Below are 14,974 nucleotides of genomic sequence, written 5' to 3'. Positions count from 1 at the left end.
CTCACCACACCCCCTTTCTCAGCTCTCCTCCCCCCCCCCTTCTCTCCCACATCTCTAGCCCCCCCCCCTCTCTCTCTCACCCCCCTTCTCTCCCACTCTCTAAGACCCCCCCCCCCTCTCTCTCCACCCCCTTCTCTCTCTCACCCCCCCCCCCCTTCTCTCCCACTCTCTAGCCCCCCCCCTCTCTCTCTCACCCCCCCTTCTCTCCCACTCTCTAGCCCCCCCCCCCCCCGCTCTCTCTCCTTACCACTCTCTGCCCGTCTCTCTGCCTCTCTCCTGTTGCTTTCTCTGCCTCTCGCGTCCCGTGACTCGCGCCTCTGCGAGCGAGGGGGAGGGCCAGGAGGGGGAGGTGGGTGGGGGAGGGGGGGGGAGAGGTGGGTGGGTGGTGGGTGGGTGGTGGGTGGGTGGTGGGTGGGTGGTGGGGGGAGGTGGGTGGGGAAGGTGGGTGGGGGTCGCGTTCCCTGGCTGCACCCAAAGTCGTTTCCTGCGATTGTCTCCCGCAGAGCCGAGGCCACGGGAGGAGCTGCGACATCAGCACGAACAGCACGAACAGCACGAACAGCAGCACCAACAGCAGCAACAGCACGAACAGCAGCAACAGCACGAACAGCAGCAACAGCACGAACAGCAGCAACAACACGAACAGCAGCAACAACACGAACAGCAGCAACAACACGAACAGCAGCAACAACACGAACAGCAGCAACAACACGAACAGCAGCAACAACACGAACAGCAGCAACAACACGAACAGCAGCAACAACACGAACAGCAGCAACAACACGAACAGCAGCAACAGCACGAACAGCTGCAACAGCAGCAACAGCAGCAACAGCACGAACAGCTGCAACAGCACGAACAGCAGCAACAACACGAACAGCTGCAACAGCACGAACAGCAGCAACAGCACGAACAGCTGCAACAGCAGCAACAGCAGCAACAGCACGAACAGCTGCAACAGCACCAACAGCAGCAACAGCACGAACAGCTGCAACAGCAGCAACAGCAGCAACAGCACGAACAGCTGCAACAGCAGCAACAGCAGCAACAGCACGAACAGCTGCAACAGCACGAACAGCAGCAACAACACGAACAGCTGCAACAACACGAACAGCTGCAACAGCACGAACAGCTGCAACAGCACCAACAGCAGCAACAGCACGAACAGCTGCAACAGCACGAACAGCTGCAACAGCAGCAACAGCAGCAACAACACGAACAGCAGCAACAGCACGAACAGCTGCAACAACACGAACAGCAGCAACAGCACGAACAGCTGCAACAACACGAACAGCAGCAACAGCACGAACAGCTGCAACAGCAGCAACAGCAGCAACAGCACGAACAGCTGCAACAACACGAACAGCAGCAACAACACGAACAGCTGCAACAACACGAACAGCAGCAACAGCACGAACAGCAGCAACAACACGAACAGCAGCAACAGCACGAACAGCAGCAACAACACGAACAGCTGCAACAACACGAACAGCAGCAACAGCACGAACAGCAGCAACAGCACGAACAGCAGCAACAGCACGAACAGCAGCAACAGCACCAACAGCTGCAACAGCACGAACAGCAGCAACAGCACGAACAGCAGCAACAACACGAACAGCAGCAACAGCACGAACAGCAGCAACAACACGAACAGCAGCAACAGCACGAACAGCAGCAACAGCAGCAACAGCACGAACAGCTGCAACAGCAGCAACAACACGAACAGCTGCAACAACACGAACAGCTGCAACAGCACGAACAGCAGCAATAGCACGAACAGCAGCAACAACACGAACAGTAGCAACAACACGAACAGCAGCAACAGCACGAACAGCTGCAACAGCAGCAACAGCACGAACAGCTGCAACAACACGAACAGCGGCAACAGCACGAACAGCAGCAACAGCACGAACAGCAGCAACAACACGAACAGCAGCAACAACACGAACAGCTGCAACAACACGAACAGCAGCAACAGCACCAACAGCTGCAACAACACGAACAGCTGCAACAACACGAACAGCTGCAACAGCACGAACAGCTGCAACAACACGAACAGCAGCAACAACACGAACAGCAGCAACAGCACCAACAGCTGCAACAACACGAACAGCTGCAACAACACGAACAGCTGCAACAGCACGAACAGCTGCAACAGCACGAACAGCTGCAACAGCACGAACAGCTGCAACAACACAAACAGCTGCAACAGCACGAACAGCTGCAACAACACGAACAGCAGCAACAGCACGAACAGCAGCAACAGCACGAACAGCTGCAACAGCACGAACAGCACCAACAGCTGCAACAGCACCAACAGCACCAACAGCAGCAACAGCACGAACAGCTGCAACAGCACGAACAGCACCAACAGCAGCAACAGCAGCAACAGCACGAACAGCAGCAACAGCACGAACAGCAGCAACAGCACCAACAGCTGCAACAGCACCAACAGCAGCAACAGCACGAACAGCAGCAACAACACGAACAGCAGCAACATCACGAACAGCAGCAACAGCACGAACAGCAGCAACAACACGAACAGCAGCAACAGCACGAACAGCAGCAACAGCAGCAACAGCACGAACAGCAGCAACAGCACGAACAGCAGCAACAACACGAACAGCAGCAACAACACGAACAGCAGCAACAGCACGAACAGCAGCAACAACACGAACAGCAGCAACAGCACGAACAGCAGCAACAGCAGCAACAGCACGAACAGCTGCAACAGCAGCAACAACACGAACAGCTGCAACAACACGAACAGCTGCAACAACACGAACAGCAGCAACAACACGAACAGTAGCAACAACACGAACAGCAGCAACAGCACGAACAGCTGCAACAGCAGCAACAGCACGAACAGCTGCAACAACACGAACAGCTGCAACAGCACGAACAGCAGCAACAGCACGAACAGCAGCAACAGCACGAACAGCAGCAACAACACGAACAGCAGCAACAACACGAACAGCTGCAACAACACGAACAGCAGCAACAGCACGAACAGCTGCAACAACACGAACAGCAGCAACAGCACGAACAGCTGCAACAACACGAACAGCAGCAACAGCACGAACAGCTGCAACAGCAGCAACAGCAGCAACAGCACGAACAGCTGCAACAGCACGAACAGCTGCAACAACACGAACAGCTGCAACAACACGAACAGCAGCAACAGCACGAACAGCTGCAACAACACGAACAGCAGCAACAGCACGAACAGCTGCAACAGCAGCAACAGCAGCAACAGCACGAACAGCTGCAACAACACGAACAGCAGCAACAGCACGAACAGCTGCAACAGCACGAACAGCTGCAACAGCACGAACAGCAGCAACGGCAATTAACCTTGACCCAGTTCAACACTAACCCCCCCCCAATTAACCTTGACCCAATTCAACACAAACCCCCCCCCCCCCCCAATTAACCTTGACCCAATTCAACACTGACCACCCAATTAACCTCGACCTCCTCCACATGACCCTCACAGACTTTTAAACCCCTCCTCCTCCTCCTCGATCGATCCATCGAATCAAACTCCGAACGCGACCGGCGCGTTAGCAACGATTACGGATTTTACACTCGGAGCCGGTTTTGTCTCACCCCCGGCACCGCTGGCCACGTTGATGAGGAATCGGTGGCACGTGACGAGGCTGTGGTCACGTTGATGTGGAATCGGTGACGCGTGACGAGACTGTGGTCACTTTGATGAGGAATTGGGGCGCGTGACGAGGCTGTGGTCACGTTGATGAGGAATCGTGACACGTGACGAGGCTGTGGTCACGTTGAGGAGGAATCGTGACACGTGACGAGGCTGTGGTCACGTTGATGAGGAATCGGTGACACGTGACGAGGCTGTGGTCACGTTGATGAGGGATCGGTGACACGTGACGAGCCTGTGGTCACGTTGATGAGGAATCGTGACACGTGACGAGGCTGTGGTCACGTTGAGGAGGAATCGTGACACGTGACGAGGCTGTGGTCACGTTGATGAGGAATCGGTGACACGTGACGAGGCTGTGGTCACGTTGATGAGGAATCGGTGACACGTGACGAGGCTGTGGTCACGTTGATGAGGAATCGGGGCGCGTGACGAGGCTGTGGCCACGTTGATGAGGGATCGGTGACACGTGACGAGGCTGTGGTCACGTTGATGAGGAATCGGTGACACGTGACGAGGCTGTGGTCACGTTGATGAGAAATCGTGACACGTGACGAGGCTGTGGTCACGTTGATGAGGGATCGGTGACACGTGACGAGGCTGTGGTCACGTTGATGAGGAATCGGTGACGCGTGACGAGGCTGTGGTCACGTTGATGAGGAATCGGTGACACGTGACGAGGCCGTGGTCACGTTGATGAGGAATCGGTGACACGTGACGAGACTGTGGTCACGTTGATGAGGAATCATGACACGTGACGAGGCTGTGGTCACGTTGAGGAGGAATCGGTGACGCGTGACGAGGCTGTGGCCACGTTGATGAGGAATCGTGACACGTGACGAGGCTGCGGTCACGTTGAGGAGGAATCGGGGCACGTGACGAGGCTGTGGTCACGTTGATGAGGAATCATGACACGTGACGAGGCTGTGGTCACGTTGATGAGGAATCGTGACACGTGACGAGGCTGTGGTCACGTTGATGAGGGATCGGGACACGTGACGAGGCTGTGGTCACGTTGATGAGAGATCGTGACACGTGACGAGGCTGTGGTCACGTTGATGAGGAATCGTGACACGTGACGAGGCTGTGGTCACGTTGATGAGGAATCGTGACACGTGGCGAGGCTGTGGTCACGTTGATGAGGAATCGGGGCACGTGACGAGGCTGTGGTCACGTTGATGAGGAATCGGGGCACGTGACGAGGCTGTGGTCACGTTGATGAGGGATCGTGACACGTGACGAGGCTGTGGTCACGTTGATGAGAGATCGTGACACGTGACGAGGCTGTGGTCACGTTGGCTCAGAGCGCCACTTCGTGGCCGGAGGTCGAACTGGGTTCACGGTGGGCAGAGCGGAAACTCGGTCCTCCCTGGATCTCGAGTCCTTGGGGGTCGTGGTCTTTCACTCGTAACTCGTCGTCGTCGTCACCAACAATAATCTATCCTCTGCTAGATGAAGGCTCGTATTAATATACCCCGTGCCTTGTGCCCGTAAGGGGCCGTCCATAAATGACGTCACGCACCTATGGGGGTGGGGGGTGAGACATTTGTGACGATGTGTGACGAGGGGGGGGGGGGGTTTGAGAAATGTGACGTCACATCAAAATGCGCAACTTTAAATAAATACTAGCTGTACTACCCGGCTTCGCCCGGGACTTGTATCCACCACGGCCGGCCGCCTTTGTCTCCCCAGTGGCGATGTTAATACGCCACACCAGTTACTCGTTTGAGGCTGAGTCGACCTATGGGAGGTTCAAATAATCTTGACCGGTGGTGGCCATGAGCGGGAATCTAACTCGGTTCGCCGGGTTGGTAGCGCAGCGTAGCGTTAACCACTACACCCACCGCTCCTCACACACACAGACGCACAGACACACACACAGACACACACACAGACACACGCAGAAACACACAGACAGACACAGACAGACACACAGACAGCACGCTAACCACTACACTACCGCTCCCCACACACCACACACGCACACACACAGACACACACACAGAACACACACACAGACACACAGACAGACACAACCACACAGACACACAGACAGCACGCTAACCACTACACTACCGCTCCCCACACACCACACACGCACACACACAGACACACACACAGACACACACAGAGACACACACACAGACACACACACACAGACACACACACACAGACACACACACAGACACACACACACAGACACACACACAGGCAGCACGCTAAGCACTACACTACCGTTCCTCCTACACACCACACACGCACACACACAGACACACACACAGACACACACACACACAGACACACACACAGACACACACACATAGACACAGGCAGCACGCTAAGCACTACACTACCGTTCCCCCTACACAACACACGCGCGCGCGTCCATAGGTACACATACACGCGCTTGCTGCAGACACACACATACACACACATACATACACGCACATACACACAAACACATACACACACATGCATACACACAGACATACACATACATACAAACACACACATACATACACACAAACACATACACAATACACACACATACATACAGACACACACATACATACACACAAACACATACAGACACATACATACACACATACATACAGACACACAGACATACACATAAACACATACACACATAGTCATGACCCGGCTTTGCCCGGGACTTGTATCCACCACGCCCGGCCGCCTTTGTCTTCCCAGTGGCGATGTTAATACGCCACACCAGTTACTCGTTTTGAGGCTGAGTCCCTCCCTCGCCACTCTGCCTCCCTCGCCACTCTGTAGAGGACGTGAAATTTGTATGAATTTACCTCAGAGTGGCGTGTTGGGTGTCGAGGCCTAGCACCGTGCAGAGCCTCCCGCCTTGCCTGATTTTCCCACCCGGCGAACGCTGGGTACGGGTGCCGGTCCCCCCCCCCCCCCCCGCGCTATTAAAAATGGCGTCCACCCCGCGGAGAAAAGTTGCTACTCGTTGCCAGGGGCAACCGCCGTCCAATGAAAGCGGCGAAGGCGTGGCTAGCCGTTGCCAGGGGCAACCGCCGTCCAATGAAAGTGCGTATGGGCCGAAATACACACACACACAGACACACAGACATGAACGATTTTATATATATAGATAGGCAACACGTTCTACTTAATTAAATAGACTTTTTAATAAATGTTTTCTCCTACAACATCAGAGTGCAGCGCCACATTAAATACGCTCGACAATGACAATAGTTTAAAGCGATTTGAAGCATGTTTTTGGGGGGGGGGGGGCAGAGCTTTGTGACGTCATATTTGAGGGGGGGTCTGACTTTTTGTGACGCCGTGTGACGAGGAGAGGGGGGGGGGCTCAAAAATCGTCCAAAATCGCGTGACGTCATTTATGGACGGCCCCTAATGCCACGATGGATCCCATCTCGCTGTCTCTCCGTGTAATTGTCATCGTCATATATCCACTGCTGGATGAACACCGTGTCCTCTAATCCTCGTGTCCCTTTCAATTTAAAGCTTTCGTGACTGCAGGGATTCATCTTCTTGGTTCTTTCGGTAAAGTCACGTAGAAGGGAAGTAATAAAATAACAAAAATATTCTATAATTTTATTATATTATATTATTATATTATAGTTTTATATTATTTTATTATGTTTTATTTTTATTAGTTTATTATTTCCCTTCTACGTGACTTAACCGAAAGAACCAAGAAGATGCATCGTGTCCCTCTTCGTGTCTCTCGGTGTCGTTCCAAGCGACTGATATCTGACCCATCCGACACCAGCCCACACTGACCGGCGTGGTGAAGTATGGTCATACAACAACCCCCTCTCCACCAGGACCACCCCCCCCCCCCCCCCACAATCGACACGGTGCGAGGGATATTTTTTCTACTTGATTTGAAGCTTTCGTGACTGCAGGGATCCATACTCTTTGGTTCTTTCGGTAAAGTCACGTGGGTAGAAAAATAGGTGGGAAAGCACGATCTGCTGCTGATGCAGACTGTTTTAAAGGACCTTTGTGTTGCGCCCAAAACGTCGTGATTTATTTTATTTTTATACCGACGTGACTTTACCGAAAGAACCAAAGAGTATATTTTTTGTACGTTGATGGATAGGAAGAGGGGTGTGAATGATTTACAAGATGGTCGAATATTACAAAAAAAAACTAAAACTATATTTTTTATTTTTATACCAGGTAAGGCTCACCAAGCTAAGACGCTCTTTTTCAGAAGGGACTTGGCCACAAACGAGAACTCAACGAAGCGGCTTATCACGTGGACATATAAAGCAGCAGCTAACTACTCTAACGCGTGATGTTTGACTCTAAATGTGGAGGGGAAAACCCTGAAGACCCGGAGAAAATTACACGCGACCACGGGGAGAGAGACACGCAAACTCCAAATACACAGCAGGCGTCAGGGTCGGGATCGAACCCACGACCTCCTGTACACCAGGCGAGGTAGTTAACATCTTCTAGCCACCGTGATGATGATGATGAGAGAGTGAGAGAGAAACGCAAACTCCAAATATACAGCAGCAGGCGTCAGGGTCGGGATCGAACTGCCCCCCCCTTCCTCCTCACCCCCCTCCCACCCTGTTCATTGCCCCCACCCCCCACTGCCCCTCCCCCCGCGCGAACCCCTCCCCTAATTGCATCAAGCTCTATAACAATATTGATGCGATGAATAATTGAACGACGCCTAGAAACAGCACGGATCAAGGCCGCGTGGTGAATTATTGATGTCACAGGAGGTGGTGGTGGTGGTTGGTTGTTGGTGGTTAGTTAGTGGTGTTGAGGTTTAATTGTTTCAATTCACACTGCGAAGACAAACAATCGTTGTTGCCGCTGCTGATTGTGGCGGTGGCGGTGGTGGTGATGATAGTGGTGGTGATGATGATGATGGTGGTGATGATGGTGGTGGTGGTGGTGATGGTGGTCGTGGTGATGGTAGTCGTGGTGATGATGGTGATGATGGTGGTGATGGTGGTGATGATGGTGGTGATGATGGTGGTGGTGATGGTGCTGGTGATGATGATGGTGGTGATGGTGATGGTGCTGGTAATGGTGGGGATGGTGGTGGTTGCGTCTGCACCACGCGTAGCTAAGCGTGCTCATCGCAGGTGACAATGGTGCTGATGGTGTAACGAGGGTGGGGGGTAAGTCTGCCCCCCCCATGCACACCACCCGTGCCCCGCACCACCCGTGCCCCCCCCCCCACCACCCGTGCCACCACCAAACCCGTGCCACCCCCCCTACCCGTGCCACCCCCACCTCATTGAGAGTTGCGTGTGTTGATGTAACGTCGCCTCCGTGTGTGACTGTGTGCATGATGCGTGAGAAGGGAGCGGTGGTGTAGCGGTTAGCGCGCTGCGCTATGAACCCGGCGACACGGGTTCGATTCCCGCTCACGGCCAACACCAGTGACGATTATTTGAACCGGTCCTGGGCCTCCCCTAGGTCGACTCAGCCTCAAACGAGTACCTGGTGCGGTGTGTAAACATTGCCACTAGGGAGACAAAAGCGGTCGGGCGTGGTGCTGGCCACCCACCCCCTCGTGTACCGTTCCGGCCTTCATAGGTGCTCGCTAACAGCACTTGCCCCTACAGTCTGTTAAGGCTACACGGGGGATCTTTATGATGAGTGAGAGAGCTCTGTCCGCCAGGTGGCGCTGGCGGTGTTGAGTCAGCGGCACCACGAGGCCAGAGAGGCTCGTCCCAGCAATTCCCGGTCGTGATGCCCCCCCCCCCTCGCCATAGGGGCCGTCCATAAATGACGTCACGCGATTTGGACGATTTTTGACCCCCCCCCCCTTCGTCACACGGCGTCACAAAAAGTCAGACCCCCCCCCCCCTCAAATATGACGTCATAAAGCTCTGCCCCACCCCCACCCAAATAAAACATGCTTCAAATCGCTTTAAACTATTGTCATTGTAGTGCGTATTTAATGTGGCGCTGCACTCTGATGTTGTAAGAGAAAACATTTATTAAAAAGTCTATTTAATTAAGTAGAACGTGTTGTCTATATATATTTAAAGTTGCGCATTTTGATGCGACGTCACATTTCTCAACCCCCCCGCCCCTCGTCACACATCGTCACAAATGTCTGACCCCGCCCCCCCCTAGGTGCGTGACGTCATTTATGGACGGCCCCATAGAGAGACGCTCACGTTTGCCTTGTACGCGAGGCGACATCTTCACGAGGAGCGCTCTTCACTGCGAGTGTGTCGGTGTTGCTGGCTGCTGGTGAGGGTGCTGAGATTGTACGCCTCCCTGTGACTCTTCTATCGCTACTATCACGGTCACAGTTGCTGAGAACTTGACTCCTCCTACTCCGAACCCTGTCGAAGACTCGGTCGTCATCGATCACTCAATCACTCATACAGACACTCACCCACTCACTCACCCATACACTCACCCATACACTCACTCACTCACCCATACACTCACTCACCCACTTACCCATACACACACTCACCCATACAGACACTCACCCACTCACTCACCCATACAGACACTCCCCCACTCACTCACCCATACACTCACTCACCCACTTACCCATACACACACTCACCCATACACTCACTCACTCACTCACCCACTTACCCATACACACACTCACCTACTCACTCACCCACTCACTCACCCACTCACTCACCCACTCACTCACCCATACACTCACTCACCCATACAGACACTCACCCACTCACTCACCCATACAGACACTCACCCACTCACTCACCCATACACTCACTCACCCACTTACCCATACACACACTCACCCACTCACTCACCCATACACTCACTCACCCATACACTCACTCACCCATACACACACTCACCCACTCACTCACCCACTCATTCACTCAACCGTTCCCTTACCCATTCATTCACTCACCCACCCACACAATCATACACGGACTCACCCATCTACTCACAATTACTCACCCGCGTACCCACCCATTCACTCACCCACCCATTCACCTATCCAATCACGCACTCACTCACCGATCTACTCACACAATTACTCACCCGCTCACCGACCCATTCACTCACCATCTACTCACCCATCCATTAATTCACCCATCCATTCACTCACCCACCCATTCACCTACCCAATCACACACTCACTCCCCCACCTACTCACACAATTACTCACCCGCTTACCCACCCATTCACTCACCATCTACGTACCCATACATTAATTCACCCATCCATTCACTCACTCACCCATCCACCTACCCAATCACACACTCACTCCCCCACCTACTCACACAATTACTCACCCGCTCACCCACCCATTCACTCACCATCTACGTACCCATACATTAATTCACCCATCCATTCACTCACCCACCCATTCACCTACCCAATCACACACTCACTTACCCACCTACTCACACCTCACCAGCTCACCCACCCATGCACTCACCGCCTACTCGCTCACCCTTACATTCACTCACCACACTGCAGGTCACTCCACTTCTCTCTCTCTCTCTGCTTCTTCCCTCGGCGCTGCTCCACTTTGGAAACCACTCCTCCCATCACCGTCGTCGTCATCACCGTCACCCTCATCATCTCTCTACCCTCCAAGCTCTCAATTCAACAAGAGCCTCTCTCCATTCAAGGCACGCGTTGATACGGCCCTATCACCAGTTGATAACTATACTGGCCACTTGACGTTGTGTGCCTTATGGGCAACTGTGTTCAGCTTAAATAAAAACGATGTGCACTTTGGAGTTTGCGTGTCTCTCTGTTATCATCATCATCATCACGGTGGCTAGGAGATGTCAACTCCGTCGCCTGGTCTGCAGGAGGTCGTGGGTTCGAACCCGACTCATGACGTCTGCTGCTGTGTATTTGGAGTTTGCGTGTCTCTCTCCCCGTGGTCGCGTGGATTTTTCTCCGGGTCCTCCGGTTTTTCCCCTCCACGTTTAGAATCAACGTCACGCGTTTAGGGTGTTTGGCTGCTGTACATTTCCACACGACGGTAAGCCACTTCGTTGAGCTATCATTTGTGGCCAGGTCGCTTTTGAAAATAAGCTATATCGCTCAGTGGGCCTTACCTGGCAAAAATAAAATGCAAATAAATAAAAATAAATGCACATTGACTTTTATTATGGGGGTGGGGGGGGGGGTGGCGGGGGGCGACGGTTCGGTCTGTGGCCTGACACAGGAGGGCGTGGTGCTTACCACAAATGGTTGTCAGTTCAGGCGAAGGTAGATGGGTTAATAACGGATTAAAATGTTCGCAGGGATTAAATGAACCGCGTTCTTCTCTCACAGAGGGGTGCAACAAAACAAAATCATCATCATCATCACCTTCCTCCTTGTGCGGTGGCTGATTGATAACACCGTGAAAACTGGGTCTGGCCCAACACTGAATCGGCCAGAGGAGCCTGCCACGTGTCTCCCGGGGCCTGCCACGTGTCTCCCGGGGCCTGCCACGTGTCTCCAGGGGCCTGCCACGTGTCTCCAGGGGCCTGCCACGTGTCTCCCGGGGCCTGCCACGTGTCTCCCGGGGCTTGCCACGTGTCTCCCGGGGTCTGCCACGTGTCTCCAGGGGCCTGCCACGTGTCTCCCGGGGCCTGCCACGTGTCTCCCGGGGCCTGCCACGTGACTCCCGGGGCCTGCCACGTGTCTCTCGGCGCCTGCCACGTGTCTCCCGGGGCCTGCCACGTGTCTCCCGGGGCCTGCCACGTGTCTCCCGGCGCCTGCCACGTGTCTCCCGGCGCCTGCCACGTGTCTCCCGGCGCCTGCCACGTGTCTCCCGGGGCCTGCCACGTGTCTCCCGGCGCCTGCCACGTGGCCCCACAGATGACGGCGATGACAGCCAGGCAGGGATCGGAGCCTTGGGCCATCGATGATGCTGCTGTTGCTGATGATGATGCTGTTGCTGATGATGCTGTTGCTGATGATGCTGTTACTGCTGATGATGTTGCTGCTGCTGCTGATGCTGTTACTGCTGATGATGTTGCTGTTGCTGATGATGCGGCTGTTGCTGCTGATGATGCTGCTGCTGATGCTGTTGATGGTTGCTGATGATGCTGTTGCTGCTGCTGATGATGTTGCTGATGCTGCTGCTGGACCAAGTATTACCGCACTCCAAGGGGAACCGTGTTGAATAAACGACAGCGTCATCAAGACCACGTGCGCCACTAGAGCGAGCTCGTCGTCACCACGACCCTTCTCCACGACGCGCCCAGGTGCACGCCCTCTGGCACAGAACTCCTCTCATCCGCGGTGACACGCGGGGGGCAACGGGGGGCAAGGGAGGGGGGGGGGCTACGTTGGGGATCATCCGATTCACCACGATTCGTGGATCATCCCGCTGGTGGGAGGATGGATGTTTTCCACGCGACGACTCTTGTCCGCGGATAATAGGATGCCGCCCCCTAAGACTTGTAAAGGAGAAGTCGCGGAAATCACGGATAATAGGAGGAACAGGGCCCGTAGGATAATAGGTGTTTTTTTTCACGGACCCTACAGCTGCCACGGATAAGAGGATTTACAGATAAGAGGTTTGGCGTAATAGAGGGTTAGCGGATAAGAGGATTGACAGATAAGGAGGTTGGTGGATAATATGATTGGCAGATAAGAGAATTGACAGATAAGAGTGTTTGGCAGATAAGAGGATTGGTAGATAAGTGGATTGACAGATAAGAGGATTGACAGATAAGAAGGTTTAGCGGATAAGAGGATTGATAGATAAGAGGATTGACAGATAAGAGGATTGGCAAATAAGAGGGTTTGGCAGATAAGAGGGTTTGGCAGATAAGAGGGTTTAGCGGATAAGAGGATTGACAGATAAGAGGGTTTGGCAGATAAGAGGGTTTGGCAGATAAGAGGGTTTCGCGGTTAAGAGGAGTTATATTGCAGTAGCAGCAGCGAGAAGCAGGGGGTGAGGACATGGGCGCTGTGACGTCACTGGGCACGACAACCGCGATGACGTCATCGCGACGCTTACAAAATAGTGTGCGGTGACGTCATCACGCCGACAACTTGCTTGGTTCGTGATGACGTCACGCGCCCCCCTTTCGTTTACAGCAAGAGAGCCATCACCATCGGAGCGCGCGGGGGCAGCAGGGCTGAACCAAACATTTATTTTTTGTGGGGAAGGGGGCATAACAGATTTTGTTTATACATTTTTGTGGGGGGGTGGGGGAGGAAAGGGGCGGAAATATTTTGTATAAATACTTAGATAAAAAAAAGAAAAAATCAAAACTAATAGCTGGCAACGTGAGAGGTGAATATCGCCACTCGGAGAACACGTGGCAGACCGTGGCAGGCGGGTCCAAGGGCACGCGGCTCACCCACCGGGCGAGGCTGCCACGTGCTGCGCCATTCCAACCCACTCACACTCTACCCCCCCGCCCCCCCCCATCGCTCACCCTTAACCCTCTCCCATCATGATCGGACAGCGCCTCTCACACCCCACCCAACGCCTCGACACTACAACAACAACAACAACGAAAACCACAACAACAACAATAACAACTAAACCGTGATCGCGAGACAACCACGCTGTGCAAAAAACCGCGAGGAAGCACGGGGTGTCACCACACGTGGCCATGTGCGCAACAGAGGACGTGGCCAACAGAATTCAGTGGTTAGTCAGTCACACAGACCGTTGTCCAATGTGTAGGGTGACTGGAACCCCGGCCATGGGAATGTGGAAGTTTCCACCACTGGCTCAGGGCGTCCCAACAAAGTAAGAAGGTAAGCGCTGCTGGATTTGCTCGCTTGGGAGCAGGGAGACGTGTGATTTTTTGTTTGTTTGTTCGGTTTTAAAATAAGAACAACACGGCAACTGCCAACACAACAACAACACACAAAGTCTGTGTGGGTCGCGGTTCTGCCCGACACGCGTGTAAACGCGAAAACGGGATTCTCAGCGGCATGCCACGTGGTTTCGCACGCTCGCCGCCATATTGCCGCCCCTCTGTGACGCGGGAGCCACGTGGCGCAGGCTACTTTAGGACGCGCGGTACATGCTGGGAGCCGCCCCGTGTTGGCCGAAGGAGGCATGCGCAAGCAGGGGGGACTTAAAACCGGCTGAGTGGTGTTTAGCGATTTGAAGCTTTCGTGACTGAAAGGATTCATACTCTTAGGTTTTTTCGGTAAAGTCACGTAGGCAAAAATAAAAATAAAAAAATATATAAATAATAAAAACTACAGAAATAATAATAGAAATAAAATAAAAAATCACGACGTTTTGGAGGCAACACAAGTCTCCGTCATCAGGTGGGACCGTCACAGCTAAATTTTCTGTATCAAGTGAGGGAAAGATTCCAAGATACAAGCTCTTATATACAAATT

The 14,974-nt window shown here is 53.5% G+C and overlaps 1 pseudogene; it reads left to right on the top strand.

The window, feature by feature from the left end:
* The window catches only part of LOC133358271 (putative uncharacterized protein DDB_G0271606), a 10,860-nt pseudogene extending 3,443 nt beyond the window's left edge, over positions 1–7,417 (top strand).
* Positions 7,418–14,974: the final 7,557 nt, after the last annotated feature.

Source organism: Lethenteron reissneri, chromosome 61, assembly GCF_015708825.2.
Source record: "Lethenteron reissneri isolate LAM-NWPU_2019-01 chromosome 61, ASM1570882v1, whole genome shotgun sequence".
NCBI lineage: Eukaryota > Metazoa > Chordata > Hyperoartia > Petromyzontiformes > Petromyzontidae > Lethenteron > Lethenteron reissneri.
The sequence above is the reverse complement of the archived record's forward strand: the minus strand, read 5'-3'. Positions and strand labels throughout refer to the sequence as shown.